The 15,142-nt window shown below is 43.3% G+C and overlaps 1 protein-coding gene and 1 long non-coding RNA gene across 3 annotated transcripts in view; one reads left to right on the plus strand and one right to left on the minus strand.

The window, feature by feature from the left end:
• Positions 1 to 15,142, minus strand: part of NFIA (nuclear factor I A) — a 620,032-nt gene that overhangs the window by 584,798 nt on the left and 20,092 nt on the right. The window lies entirely within an intron of this gene.
• On the plus strand, positions 1,647 to 4,933 carry LOC138850419 (uncharacterized). The gene is made up of 2 exons (XR_011390157.2): positions 1,647 to 2,447; positions 3,433 to 4,933. It is a non-coding gene; the product is annotated as an uncharacterized LOC138850419 (long non-coding RNA).

A 15,142-nucleotide genomic window follows, 5' to 3' on the forward strand; every position in this document is an offset into this window, starting at 1 on the left:
CGGCTGTTGGCTCTTGTGAAAATCCTTGGTCCAGGCCATCTTTCCACAAAGAGAAATTCCCGCCCCAAGGAAACGCCATCACCTATTCCTGGTGCCAAACTCGAGGAAAATCAAGTCGTGAGACTCTCTCCTCTGCCTGGGTGACATGACAGATAGCAAAAGAGCTTTCAGTTTCCTCTACCCCAAAAAAGTCTGCCAGAGATATAAATATTTAAAAACAGGAGCTAGACTGAGAGGGTTAGCTTTCACTGTGTCTTCTTTGGCAAGCTTTCGATCCACCCACCAGATATCATTTTATTCTGTGTCATGGAATGGCAGTTCTGGGTTGCACATCCCAACTTCTGACACACTGACAGAAAGAAATGACTGTGACCCTCGTAAACTATTTTTGTAGTTTGAAACAGATACAGGCCCTGGTTGTGAATGCCAGATTGAGCATAGCCATGAGAGGTTTAAGTACTTTTATTTTTTTTAACTGCTGTTTCCTTATTTTTATCTCCTGCTAAGAAGTCCTCTCTCTGATGACTGTCTAGTAGGATAACTCCTTTTCCTTGTTACACAGGTTCTTTTTTTTCTTATTTAAAAATTAACAAATCATCTCAAATTGGCTCAGCAAAGTACAGGTTTATCGAAGTATTTGGTTCCTATTTCTTTGTTTCTCTTACATGGAAGTCCCCAAAATTGGAGACACAGGGTTAATTCCATTTTTCCCTTTTCCATGTAGAAAAGTGGGTGCAAACCTCCATGAAATTAAATAGGTTTGAGTCATCACTGATGACCTTCACAATCTAGGCCTTCATAATTTTAGGTGGATTAGAGGAAACTAATGAGGATTTTGAGACAGGCTTTGGACTAAAACTCTCATCATGCAAATCCACTGAAAACCCCGCAACTTTAAAGCACTGTTGACGCACTGCCCATTCCACACTCTCCTGAGTCTGACACATTTTATTTCCTCCGGTCCGTCCTCCTTCTTCACAAAACAGTAACAACCGCACCGCAGTGACCGTTTTTTGCTGGTTTTTTTTTTTTTGTTGTTGTTAGATTCCACAGTCTTTTTTCTTTAGCCTTCCTCTTCTTGCTTTTCCTATTTGTTGTTGTTCTAAACCGTTCTGTCCTCAGAGTCCTTTTTAAATATGGTTTAGGGCTCACAAGAGTTAATAGGCGAGGAGGGGGGGACGTGCTTGTTTTAAGCCTGGAGCCTGTCACCTTTTCTTGGCAATTACACTGCTAATGGCTGGGTCCCAAGCAAAGTGGCAAAGAATATCTCTTCTCACGTTCCCAACTCACAGTGCATTCCCAAATACCAGATGGTGTTTTTGGAATCCATTTCACTATGTTTGATATGACAATACTTTTGTATAATGTTAAATTATATATAACTATTGCAAATAGCTGAGATCAGAACTACCAAGAAGCAGAAAATTAGACACAAGAAGGAAAGATAGAAACTGAAGACTGCGGACTTTCAACTGCCCCCATTGTGCCTTGTTTCCCCTGGATTTTCTTTTAATCTGAAGAGGATTGGCAGGGGGAGACAGGGTGGGGAGGGGGTGTGTGTGGAGCAGCAAGGGGGGGATGGGGAGCAGTGGAAAGTAGTAGTGCCGTGTTGTAGCAGTGAAATTACATCAAATTGGGATCCTCTCCCTGCTAGAGTTTGGTTCATACCATGAGAAACTTGCCAGACACTTCGAGAGCAGCGTCATCTCATTTCCATGGCCAAAAACTTCGAAATAAGCCAGAGAAGACTGAGAAAGCCCCATGCCCAGCCCCTTTTGGAAACGATGTGTGTTTTTATTCTTTGTTGAGGGACAAGCAAATGAATTACCAGACCTGAAAACCTCAGTCACTGCCTTAGGAGCCATTAGAGGGACAGCGAGAGAGGAAACAGATACTGACTCCAAACAGTACAAAGGAACCGGACAGGAACAGGCGACATGTTTTCCCTCGTTCGGAGGTACGTGGACACATCGATTTCACTTCTAAGACAGAGCACCCTTGCAATAAAAGCATCTCAAAGGATCCACCCTGGAAAACACGAGTAACACCAATGGAGCTGTATTGCTACCCCAGATGACCAAATGGGGTAAACACATCACTTTAATTTTAATTTTCTGGCTATTTGACAATAGGCAACCTCTGGTCCTCTTTCCCCAACCTTCAGACAGGCCTTATCTCCATGTTGCAGCACTTACTGATTTCAGCTAGAGCGAATGCATTACAGCCAAGTGATAAATTGCTTAAAATTATTCTTAAATGAAAATGCTGAAAAACCTCCGATGCAGCTTTTTGAATGGAGGCCGGGCAGGACAATTTCCAAGCTGCATAGATCAGAGCTTCTTGCAGACGACTAATTCCTTCTCCACCAGTCACGTTACCAACCTTCAGAGCCCATCGGCAGAACCAACGGCTTGGCCTATTCATGCCACTCGGGTTTCACTAGGAAGGTGAGTTCTTTCCCTGTCACCAGTAATTGTTCCATGCGACCCCTCCTGGCAGCAACACCCCTTACCCCCTCTTCTCCCTCCCACCTCCTCCTCCTCCCAGCATATAGCCAAACTGTCCTCCCCCTCCAGCTCCAGTGACTACTACATAATTAACAATAACTTGTAGTAATGCAATTTAAGAGTCCTTTTAATGGGTAGCAATGGTAGAATGTATAGCCCATCTTTCTTTGTCATCTGAGAAAAGCGGCCCCATGCAGAGCTGCTGGTTGCTGAGTGACGCTTTGTTGTCTGCACCAGACACAGTACCAGCTGCACTGGCAGGTAGCCGAAGTGCAAGGAGATAGCTGCCAAACTATGCTATACAAAGGGAGCCATGCCAGAGAGAAAGGGACCTTTGCATGCGATGACCTTTGACCCTCAAGCCAGCATGGATCCCATATTCATCCCTTCCAGACAATTGCATCTTTCATTCCATCACAAACTATGATTAAAAAGGGACCATTTGTGATCAGACTTGGTTAGCGTGTAAGTTCCCAGCCACAGAATTTCTGCGTTTTTCTTCCGTTTTAACGGTGACAATATTTTCCATAATCCGGGGTAGAGAAAGTAATGAAGCAAGGGAAAATTATAAAAGCAAAACAGTAATCCAGCCAGTGGCAGGGGGAGGGACTCTGCGTAAGTGAAAGGGTTGAGATAATGACCATATGGCATTTAAAAAGTCAAATGGAAATTGAACTCTTACCTGATCCTGGGGGAGATTCCCACAAGGGGCTCAATGGAACTGTGCATTTTTAAGGAAATCGTGAACTTACTCAGCACTGCTATGTAATACTTCTTTCAGTCCGTAAGCAGAGCTTTTGTGCGGGAAACTTAGATTAATGAGAAACCAACAGCATGTTTTTGAATATGTCCTAGCAAGTTCACTTTTGTTCTTTGAAAAACATCAGCGATCTTTGCAAAACGGCTTTTATTTTGTGTTTTAAAGCCATTCTACAACAGGACCCCTGAAAAGAAGCCTAAAGCATCAAGCGAGGACCACCTCAAAGTCACAGCAGCCTTTTGAACCTAACTCATGACTGTCTCGTCTTGTGGGCAGAGAAATCAGTTGTCAGCATCACATACCCACCACAGCTGCATACCAGTGTGCACCCAGGAAACGTTCTCACAGTGGCCACGAAATAACAAACCAGAGTTGCAAATTCTACATCTCTCAGAAAAAAAAAAGTGCGTGGTGTACATGGTGGTATACTCTGGGAGCTTTTCCAGCGGCACAGGCGTTTCTAGAAGAGCCTTTCTTTGATCTGCCTCCCTCTCAAAGGCAGGGCTCCTTTGAGGCAGGGGAAATTACAGATACCTGCAGGCCAGCCTGGAGGAGCCACACCTGCCTTCAGGCTCCCAGGCAGAGCCGTCTGTTCTTTATTTTCACTCTGTATGAAGCTAATGGAATTTGCAGCTGATTAACCTCCAGTCTAGAGCAGTGATCCAGTCTGGGATTGTAGCTGGCAGCGCTAAGGCTACTTGTACTTCGTAACTGAGTCAGACAGCAACAAGTGTTCTTCCTGAAAAGTAGGGGCTCAGAGATCTGGGTATGAGAGGGACAGTCTCCCAGAGCCTGGGAGGCAGGGATGGAGCTAGCAGGAATGGGGGCAGACTGCGTCTAGCATCCGAGCTCTGTGTGACAGTGTCTGATAAGGAATACAAAATAAAGCAGGAAATGGAGAGCTTCTAAAAAGAAAAGAATCCTTAATACTTCAAGGCTCGGCTCTGTGGCGATGCAGCGGTGTGGTGGTTATAGCCTGGGTGCTGGAGATAAATGGCGTGACTTTGGGTCCTGGCTCCCTCACCTAGCAACTATGTAACTTGCAGCAAGTCATTCAACTTCTCTGTGCCTCATTCTTCTCATCTGTTACCTGGGAACAATTATAGTCATTCAGGAATTATAACAAGAGCTTTAAAATGACTTAGTATTTGCAAAGTGCTTAAGAACAGTGCTTAACCATTGTAAAGTTACATGTATTTCCTTAACGATACATGGATTTACTTTCAGGAAAGTGTACGCATATTCATATATATATATACATATATATATATATACATACATTTTGTATTAGAGTCATTACTCTTATTCACTGTATTGAGAAATTAGATATTTCTTACTCAGCTTCTAAACACAAAAGTATCCTGATACTCTGGCTAAATTTTCTTTTGCAAAGCCAACTCTCATGTTAAAAGAAGGCACATAAACAAATCAAAGACAAGGGGCTGCTCCTTATAGTTGTGCTTCAGACAGTAAAGGTTGCTGTCGAATTTTCTGAGGGGAAGCTTCCACATATGGTATACTTAGTGCATGAAATGTGGCAGTTGGATTCCTGTGTTTTTTTTTAAATTGTCATATAAACAAATAATTCCAAACATATTTCTTCTTCGTGGATTTGTTTCTATTTTGCAAATTGTTTCAGGCATCAATAAACAGGATTACACAAGTGTGCATGCAACTGCAAAACTCATTTAGTTTAGCAAGTGCTTCTCACATAGTCATTTACTCAACAATGCTACTTGCAAGTCGTGTCAACATCACTCCGTTTCTGCCTCATGACTAATACAGTGTTACTTAAACCCAGTTCATGTCTGTAGCCAAAGAACACCAGTAACCTTTGTAGTGTGTACCCCCTGGTTTGGTTTCTACTGAAAACTCAATGAGAAAGACTTCTGCAGACATGAGGGTTCTTTTGGAGCCCATTTCTGGGGCCCATGTCCCTGTTAAGAGTTTAAATGTGAGCCCACTAAAACACAAGGTCTGTTCAGGAAAACAGCAGAAAGTGGGCAGCACACTGGACCAAGGAAGGGGCAGTCAGTGGGAGGCCGACCGGTCTCAAAGAGGGTGACAATTTCATTGCTGTGCTTGCTGTCAACAAAGGCAAAAAATAATTTCTCACTTGCAAACTGAGACCTTGCCCATTTCAAAATACCCCCAACTAGCTGTACACTACCGCAGAAAACAGAACAGAGAGAAACACAACCAGAAAACCCTTGTCCACAGCATCTTAATGTGAGAATCTACGATTTCGTGTGTCGACTCAGAGATTTCTAAACGCACAACCACTCTCACCATGGCGAACAGGGAAACAATACCCGTTATTCACTCCATTTTCTTGTGCTAAAAAAGGCGAATGATAACAACATATGCTCTAAATGTGACCCATGCAGTTTAGCTTAAAGGCAAAATAAGATAAAAGTCAGCACTGCACACAGAGTTTAAACAGAAACATGCGTATCTATACACTGTCTTTCCCTCTCCATATGTCTCCCTGTGGTGGGAACGAGGCGCTGGTGCATCGCACCTTTCACTCAAGGATCGCAAGCCTCTCTCAGCAATGCACACAAAGCCCGGCAAGCAGGTGGTGAGTGCTGTTACTTCGATTTTGCAAATAGAGGCACTCAGTGTTCCCGACATCGACATCGAGTTGATTGAACTCAAGGTGCTGCCGTTCCTTATTTGAGGAAGAGAGAGTGTTCTCTTCCCCCTCCCCTCTTATTAATTTCAGTGACAGTACAAGTGACCTGTACCACTTAATGGTGGCCTCGTTCAAGGACGACCCTGGGAGAGAGTTTGCTTCCCTTCTATTGACTTTCTGTCACCCCCTGAAACTGTTGATTTTAAGAATAATGAGCTCAAACTTTCTTCTTTGATGTTCCTCTTCTGGGGAGAGGTTGGAACAGGAACAAATGAAAGCCACCCTACCCGGAGAAGCAAGTTCCTGAATTGGATGTTTTTATGACCAAGAGTTTTTACACTTGGGCAGTTTAGAACTGAAACTGACAAGTAGCCTCCTGCCGATCCAGACTCCCGGTGCTGTGGCCGAGGAAGGCGCCTCGACAGCTTTCGAGGGGTCCAGACCCTGAATCCAACACAGATAGGTGTATCTCACGCCAGCGTTACCCGGGACAAGGTTTCAGGGAGGGCTCCCCTGCTCCATTTTAACCCAAGTACAACTGCTTAGGACATAAGTTCAAGTGGGCACAGTAACAACAGTCCAGAAAGCAGGCATCCCAGGGAAAACAGACCTCTGGTCAGGGAGCCCAGCCTTTTGTGTGAGGGTGCGGTGGGGGGAGCACTTTTCTTTGAGAACCATGAATTGCCTCCAGTGTCTTGTCCTCTGAAGCCAGGCTTCACTATCTGAATCTATTACAATGCATTTTTCGGGGAGAAATGTTTCTGGGAATTAGAAAAATTACTGTGTGTTTCCAGATCTATGTGTGTAAGAGAAAAGTGGTCATTTTGTTGAAATCACATGTATAAAAAGTTGTGTTTATGGGAAGACAATCAGTGCATTCCTGGTGACACCCAGGACGGTGGGAACTACACGGAGACACCTGATGAGGGCACAGCAAGTTCTTGCATTTTATTTTCAGGAGGATCGCATCCAACCATAGGAGGAAAAAAAAAAGATAGAATCTCTGACAAAACCAAAGCAGAGCCAAAAACAACTCTGACCAAAGGAACAAGAGGATGTATTTATCTAATAATAATGAGGAGGATAGCTGGCATTTTTGAGCATTTATTATGAACCAGGACTGTGTTAAACATTTTATAGGCTCACACTCTTTAAAAATTATGAGAAAACTGAAGTTAAGAGAGTTTAAGCAACTCCCGCATAGTCACCCAGGAGCTGTTTTTGGACACCAGGTTTGTTTGTCTTCGGAGTTCAGGCTCTTAGTCACTGCTTATATAGCCTGAGGACAAAATACTGTTTCTGTAGATTACTATGGCCTAATTAAAATAGGAAGAGGGTGAGGTAATAAATATAAAAGTTACTTCTCAAATAATTTCTTCATGAAGGGCTGCCTTTGCTTCTTGGAACTGACTTCATCTGACTCAAGTTTTACAAGTCCTGTAAAAGGATATATCATAATTGCCTTTGTCTTCTCAATAACTAGCCCAGTGCTTGTTACAAGTACACACTCAATAAAAGTTTATTTAATGCATGAATAAATGAAATGACTCTTCATTCCCTGATAACTCATTGGCCTGACAATGGATAACTGGTGACAACTTTTAAACTCTGGCTAATTTTCCCAGGCTTTGAGCCAGCCTCTCCTCCCCTCTAGTCTGTCTGTGTTCATGGCCTGCAAACCCAGTGAGTAAAACATGATTAATTCCAGGGATAGAGGGAGCCTGGTGAGATGTGACACCGAGAAAAGAACGCCATTAGCAGCTAGGGAAGGAATTCAAGAGAGACTCACTGTTCATTTAGAACAGGCCTCAGCAGCAACTGATGGGAATTCTGGAGAACAGGCAAAGTCCTGATCCCAGATCTCGAGAAGCAGAGGAAAAGATGTTCAACAATGTGAATGAACCACTAGGAAAATGCAGATCAAAACCAGGAGCTATCAGTTCACATCTACTATGAGAGCTATTATAAACATCATCAACAACAAAAGCACAACTACAAACTAGAAACTCAGAAACACTGGCCAGGTTATGGACACACTTGAGTCCTTATGCCTTGCTGGTGCGAAGGTAAAATGGTATAGCAACTATGGAAGACAGCATGGCGATTCAACAAATAAACATAGGATTACTGTATGATCCAGCAGTTCTACTTCTAGTCATATATTCAAAAGAATTGAAAGCAGGAACTTGAACAGAATGTTGTATGTTTATGTTCATAGCAGGGTTATTCACAATAGCCTATAGGTGCAAACAACCTAAATGTCCTTCAACGGATGAATGAATTAACAAAATGTGACATACACATATGAGGGATTTTCAACAGCTCATGAACAATGCATGGCCATCAATTTTTTTTTTTGCACCAAAACAAACTTATCTTTTAATTCAATTTTCACAGTTTTTTTTTTTTTGAGTGCTCTCATACAATTGTCTTGTATTCATTGTCAGTAAGAAAGAAAATTCAGATGTGTAATACATGGATGAAACTTAATAGCATTAACCTAAATGATATAAGCCCATCATAAAGGACAAGTAGTATGGTTCCACTTATATGAGGTGCCTAGAATAGTCAAATTCACAGAGACAGAAAGGGAAAAGTTGGTTAGCAGGAAAGGACAGGGAGTCATTGTTTAATGGGATTACAGTTTTAATTAGAGTTTTAGAGATGGATAATGGTGATAGTGACACAACAATATAAGTGTCCTTAATGCCACACCACTGAATTGCACACCCTCACACCGTGAAAATGGTAAGTCTTACATTCAGTATATCCTAACCACCATTTGAAAATCTTGTCTTCAAGGTCAGTGGCCGGTGGGCTGGAGTGTGAACTTGGTTGTAATTTTGGGACAGAGCCTCTCTCTCATGACACTTTATTTATTTATTTATTTATTGACAGGCAGAGTGGACAGTGAGAGAGAGAGACAGAGAGAAAGGTCTTCCTTTGCCATTGGTTCACCCTCCAATGGCCGCCGCGGCTGGCGCGCTGCGGCCGGCGCACTGCGCTGATCCGATGGCAGGAGCCAAGTACTTCTCCTGGTCTCCCATGGGGTGCAGGGCCCAAGCACTTGGGTCATCCTCCACTGCACTCCCGGGCCACAGCAGAGAGCTGGCCTGGAAGAGGGGCAACCGGGACAGAATCCGGCGCCCCGACCGGGACTAGAACCCGGTGTGCCGGCACTGCAAGGCGGAGGATTAGCCTAGTGAGCCGCAGCGCCGGCCTCTCATGACACTTTAACAAACTCCCAGCACCCACCATCCTGGTGAAAGTGTGTTTGGTGAAGGTGCTGATGGCCCACTGGCAAGCTTCCAGGGATGGGGAAGTGCATGGCAGCTGCACAGCCCCAAGGGTGTGGTATTTCCTGAGCCTGTTGGTAGGGCCACCATCTGGCACACAGGGCACAGAGCTCCCAATCTCTGCTTGGAGCACCTTCTGAATCTGAGTGAGTCTGGGGATGTCGAGCATAAAACCTCGCTGCTAAAGAGCTGGTTCCCTTTTATCATTACCTTTGGCTTTTAATATGATTTCTGTGGCAGACAAAGAAATATCTTTGTCCCAGATTGCCTCCAAGGACATCCCTTTCAGGCAAGTTCTCCCTGGTTACAATGAGGGCATTAATAAAGGCCTTCAGAATCAGGTACCAAACAATCTTTGGAAGATGTAGACTACTTCCTTTCACAGCAAGTGGTACTTGACGTCATTGTTTCAGAATCTTAGAGAACTTGACAAGATGAAGAGCACAGGTGCAAAATTCAATTTTGATTCCTTCAGAGCTAAAATGATATAATATTGATCTTTTCTTGTGTGCATTACTTGCAATATTTTACAGCTTTGATTTCCACAATTCTTGTTGAAGGATTGAATGAATGCATGGAAACTTTCAGTGAATTGCTTGAAGTCATGTAGTAATGAGAGCAGGGGCTAGATTTCCTTCATATTTCTTTTGCTGTGAAACAGCTGGCCATAAACAGCAGCTATTTCTGCCAAACTCCTTTTGGGGAATCTGTCCACCTGCAAAGTGAAGTACTTCCGTTCGCTAGCTTGGTGGGTTGGTTGGTTCAGTGGTTTCCTGGTAAGTGGTAGACACCATCTTGATTGGAAGCTGGCAAGGTAGCTCCTACCAGACTTCTCTGTACCTCCCAGCACCTCACAACCCCTCCTCCCAGCCTGAGCTCTCTGGTTGGCCAGCTTCTGTCACCCTTTGCTGGTCCTGTCAGGTGATTCCTTGCTTGCCTTCTAGACTTGCTGCTGCAGGCCAGACTTCTTTTATCACATGCCTTTCTATCACCATCTTATCAGGCAATCCCACTCCTGTTCCATCCTTCTCTGCTGAGTCCTGAGCCCTCAGTAGCTGAGCACCCCTCTTCCCTCCCCCGCCCCCATGCACAGCAGCAAGCGGCTTCTCTCATAACCTTCTCTCTATCACCGGCTGCTCTGTTTCCTATTAGGGAAGCGTGCATTTTAAATGTCTCAGCAGCGTCTGTCTCTGTGGCCACAGTGCCTCTGCCCTACCATCCCCCAGCCCCTTTCCCGAGTCAGACACCAGAGCAGGGAGCATCAGTTTACAGTTGCTGGCCAGAGACCAGATGTTCTGGGTGGAAGCAAATTGTCATCAAAAATGTTTGTCATTTCAGATAAAGATCAATGTGAAAAGTGGTAGGGATAGAAAGGAACAAAAAGGAGCTACAGCTTTTATTGTTGTTATCGCAATTAATAAGAGTCCCCAGCAGAGTCAGTTTCTCTCTCTCTCTCTCTCTCTCTCTCTCTCTCCCTCATCTAGTTGGGAATAATTGCAGTTTCTTTCTGATGTTTCTCTTGTAGATAATCTTCATCCTTCCTCCACCTTGATGCACCACAGCAACATAGCCGGGAAGGGGTTTTTAGTTTATAATGGAAAGATGATAGATAAAATCTCCAAGAGAAACCTCGGTTTTAATGAAAAGTTGTCCTGGACTCAGGGATGGGACAAATAGTAATGCTGAACCCATTCAGTTTAACTCCTTAGTTTTGGAGGTGAGAAGACTGAGGCTATGACTCATAAAGAAGAAAGTAACAGACTCAAGGTCACAGAGTAAGACTGGAAGTGTTGGCTATGGTAAATTAGCTCTTGGAGGATAACAGCTGCACCAGTTGGTGAGTTTAAATCCGGTTGGTTTAGCTGATTCTTAACCAATTTAGCCACAGAAACTTTTTTCTCTAGGTCATTAGGAGTTAGTGTCCTGCAGAATATACTCTCAGAAAACCTGTTTTACTATAACAAGATTAGGACTATCTGCAATTGTTCATAGGTCTTTAAATGGTGCCTTTGCACCCAAACAAAGTTTCTTTGAAAATACCTGGAAATATGCTTAAGCAGTTTCAGGGTACTCCTAGAGAATGACTGTGTCACCTCTACCTGTTCTTTGGAGAGGGTTGCTGGAGATGTGAAACACTCACATTGGGTTGGGGATTTCTGTGACCAAAGACTATTTCATCCTCAAAGGGAAAAACAATACTTATTTTGGCACATTCTTTAAATGCTGTTTTTTCAAAGTTAGAGGGGAAGCTCAGGAAGAAAAATTGAAAGTGAAGTTTGGAAGAGAGAAAAGACACCAGAGTGAGGATGGCATTGTGGCACAGTGGTTTAAACTGCCCCTTGCAACACCAGCATCCTGTATTGGAGCATTTATTCAAATCACAGCTGCTCTGCTTCTGGTCCAGCCCCTGCTAATTCATCTGGGAAGGCAGTGGAAGATGGCCCAAGTGCTTGGGGCCCTACCACCCATGTGGGATATCCAAATGGAACTCCAAGCTCCTGGCATCAGCTTGGCCAAGCCACGGCCATTGCAGCCATCTGGGGAGTGAACCACTGGATGGAAGATCTTTCTGTGTCTATGTCTGTCTTTGTCTCTCTCTCTCTCTCTCTTGCTCTTGCTCTCACTCTATGTAACTGACAATAAAATAAATATTTAAAAGCAAAGTCACCAAATACATACAAGTTTTGAAAAATGGTGGTTGATTGCTTATGCACATTTACCTGGGACTGGGGACAAGGATAAATATTCTGTAATATCTAAAATATTTGGAGGTTGGATAATGGAATCAATGATGAGTCTCTCAAAGGGAAGTGAGTGACATTTGTTTTGGGAGTTTTAGACCTGTTTTCTGATCGCTTATTCCCCTTTCTTTTAGTCATCTTCCTCCTTCCCTCCTGGGTTTGATGTGTGTGATTCAACCCAAACTTGTATTTGCTCAGCCTTCCACTGGGACCCCAGGGAGAAGGTGGATGACCCAGTAAATGAATTCACTTTCTAAGCAAGGGACACGCTGTACCCATAGGTGGCCTTTCAGCTGGGTGATAGCTTGTCATAGGGAGAATTTGAGCCTGTACCTTGAACCATAGGGTGTAGGTGACTGCCTACCTCACCTATCAGTGGTGCTTAAGAAAATACAGTGAACAAGAGAAAATGCTGGATTCTTTGATTCTCACCACCACTGACTCAAGGGAAAGAGCTGGGCAAACAGTAGGTCGAGTTCAGCAATTGCCCTCATTTTTGGGAGGGGAAGTTGAAGGGCAACTTCAGCTTCTGTGAATCCCGCTCCACAGGAGAGGTATGGCACAGCTGCCAGGTTCCATCAACAGTGACAAAGGGAAAGGACAGACCATTTTCAAAAAGGAAAGGGATGTGGTGGTAACCAGGTCCAGAGTCCTCAGTATCACAGAAGTCCATCTTAGACACTCCATGCGTGGGGGAAGCAAGCAAGGAAGTAAGGAACAAGTGGAGGATCGTTCACTACCACTGTATTACAGCGTTCAAAAGCTGCGTATTAGGGTAGAGAGGAATCTGATCAATAATCTGAGTAGATGAGAGATTATAAATCTTGTAATACACTTCTACAATACTATTGTGGATTTTCATTCATGTTTGTGAAACTTATCATTTATCTCATTATCTCATTTATCTCATTGCAGACCTCATTTAGTCCACAGGACTTCTAGTAACAAGAGAATTCTTTGGAAAGCAAAATAAACAAAATGCCTGATTAAATAGAAACATGACTTTTTTCCTTGCTTTCTACTTATTTTTAACAGGGTGATAGGTAACCATAATGACAGACATTGTAATCAGTTTCACTCAAAAGTGTTACTTGGTATATCAAAATTAACTGGGGAAACATGCAAAGCACACTTGTTTCTTCTGCCCCACTCCTGGTCCCATTCTGAAGAGCATATCAGAATCTGGGGCCTTTGGACATGTATTGAGGGAAAACTCCATCTCCCAGGAATGCTGATACTGGCCTGGTTTAGAACCATTTTTGGGTTCCTCCATTGCAAGTTCAAAAGAAAGATCACGATATTTAGGACCTCTTTGGAGTATTTTTTTTAAAGATTTATTTAATTAATTTGAAAGGCAGAGAGAGAAAGAGAAAGAGAAAGAGAGAGAGAGAGAGAGAGAGAGAGAGAAACACAGAGATCTTCCATCCACTGGTTCATTTCCCAAATGGCCACAACAGTCAGAACCAGGCCAGGCAGAAGCCAGGAGCCAGTAACTCCATTTGGGTCTCCAGTTGGGATGTTAGGGTCTCAAGTACTTGGGCCATCATCCACTGCTTTCCCAGGTGCTTTAGCAGGGAGCTGAATCAGAAGCAGAATAGCCTTGACTTGAACTAGCACTCTGAAATGAGATGAGGGCTTTGCAACAAAGGCTTAAAGCCAGCACCACCTTGGAGTAGTTTTATGGTGTAGGGAATTTACAAACTTTGTTTCAATTCTTTGGCTGCAAAATGGGGATAACAATACCTGATGTTGAAAGGGTACAGGTCAGTATTTTGAACATGTCAGACAATTGCCTCGCACACTGTAGACTGCTCAATAACTGCTGATATCCTTCTGCTTCTAAATTGAAAGTCGCATTTAGTAATAATCTGATGCTCGGAACAATGACTGTGAGCTTTGCAAATACTCAGCTTTAACTAAAGATGCAACATCATGCTTTTATGAAAAGAATGCTATTGCATTTTATAAAGAGTCTTAGCCTCCAAAGAGGAAACCAAGTGTCTTTGGGTTAACTCTCAGATAAATAAAATGCAAAATCAAGTACAATAGTTCTTTAAAAATAGTGACTGGTAGAGATACAGTTACAGTTGTAGATACTAACAAGTGCCCAGAGGATCAATCTACAGGGGCAGTTTAGCTCAGGAAAGGCAAAAAGCCTATAAATTATATAAATATATATAAAAATATATAAATATATATATATATATATTTACAGGCAGAGTTAGACAGTAAGAGAAAGAGACAGAGAGAAAGGTCTTCCTTCCTTCTCTGCTGCTGCCGGTGTGCTGCGCTGATCCAAAGCCAGGAGCCAGGTGCTTCCTCCTGGTCTCCCATGGGGTACAGGGCCCAAGCACTTGGGCCATCCTCCACTGCCTTCCTGGGCCACAGCAGAGAGCTGGACTGGAAGAGGAGCAACCGGGCAGAATCCGGCGCCCCGACCGGGACTGGAACCTGGGGTACCGGCGCCTCAGGCGGAGGATTAGCCTAGTGAGCCGCAGTGCAGGCCGCCTATAAATAATATTAAAGTTATCCAGAATTAACCCTTTCTAAGCAGAGTGTGTGTCCTTTTTAGAAAAGCTAACATTTTAAGAGTTGAGCTTTCAAAACAAATACATTTCTGGATAGAAAGAGTGTCTGGGGAAGAATGTTTACTGGAAAGTATTAATCCTTCATTTCCTTTCACAAGTGTATCCTTAGAGACATTATAATTGACTGGTTGATTTAAAGACTTTGAGTAGTACAAGTAGATGGAACACAGAAACTTGAAATGAAACTACTACTAATTAAATACCTAATGAAAATGAAGAAGATTTCCTTAACATGTCTATCTTCCACCTACCCATCAGCGCATCTCTTGCCAAGTCCTTGAACTCTGGCTCTAATTACATGGAATGGATCACTTTGGATGCTCTTCTTTCTTGCATTGTAATGCTTCTGTAAGCTCTGTTTACTTCTCTGAGGTGTTCCCATCTGCTCCTGGTGAGTTTCTGTTCGTTCTTCAAGATTCAGCTCAGAGCCCTCTCTTCCTAAAGTGTTTTCTGGCAGATCCCAGACTGTATTTTTCTTTCTTTTTTTCCCTTTCCCTTTTTTTAAAAAAAAGATTTTATTTATTTATTTGAGAGATAGAGTTACAGGACAGTGAGATGAGGAGACAGAGAGAAAGGTCTTCCTTCGGTTGGTTCACTCCCCAAATGGCTGCTACG

This window comes from Oryctolagus cuniculus, chromosome 7 (assembly GCF_051225735.1).
Source record: "Oryctolagus cuniculus isolate XC-2025 breed Fujian yellow rabbit chromosome 7, ASM5122573v1, whole genome shotgun sequence".
Classification (NCBI taxonomy): Eukaryota; Metazoa; Chordata; class Mammalia; order Lagomorpha; family Leporidae; genus Oryctolagus; species Oryctolagus cuniculus.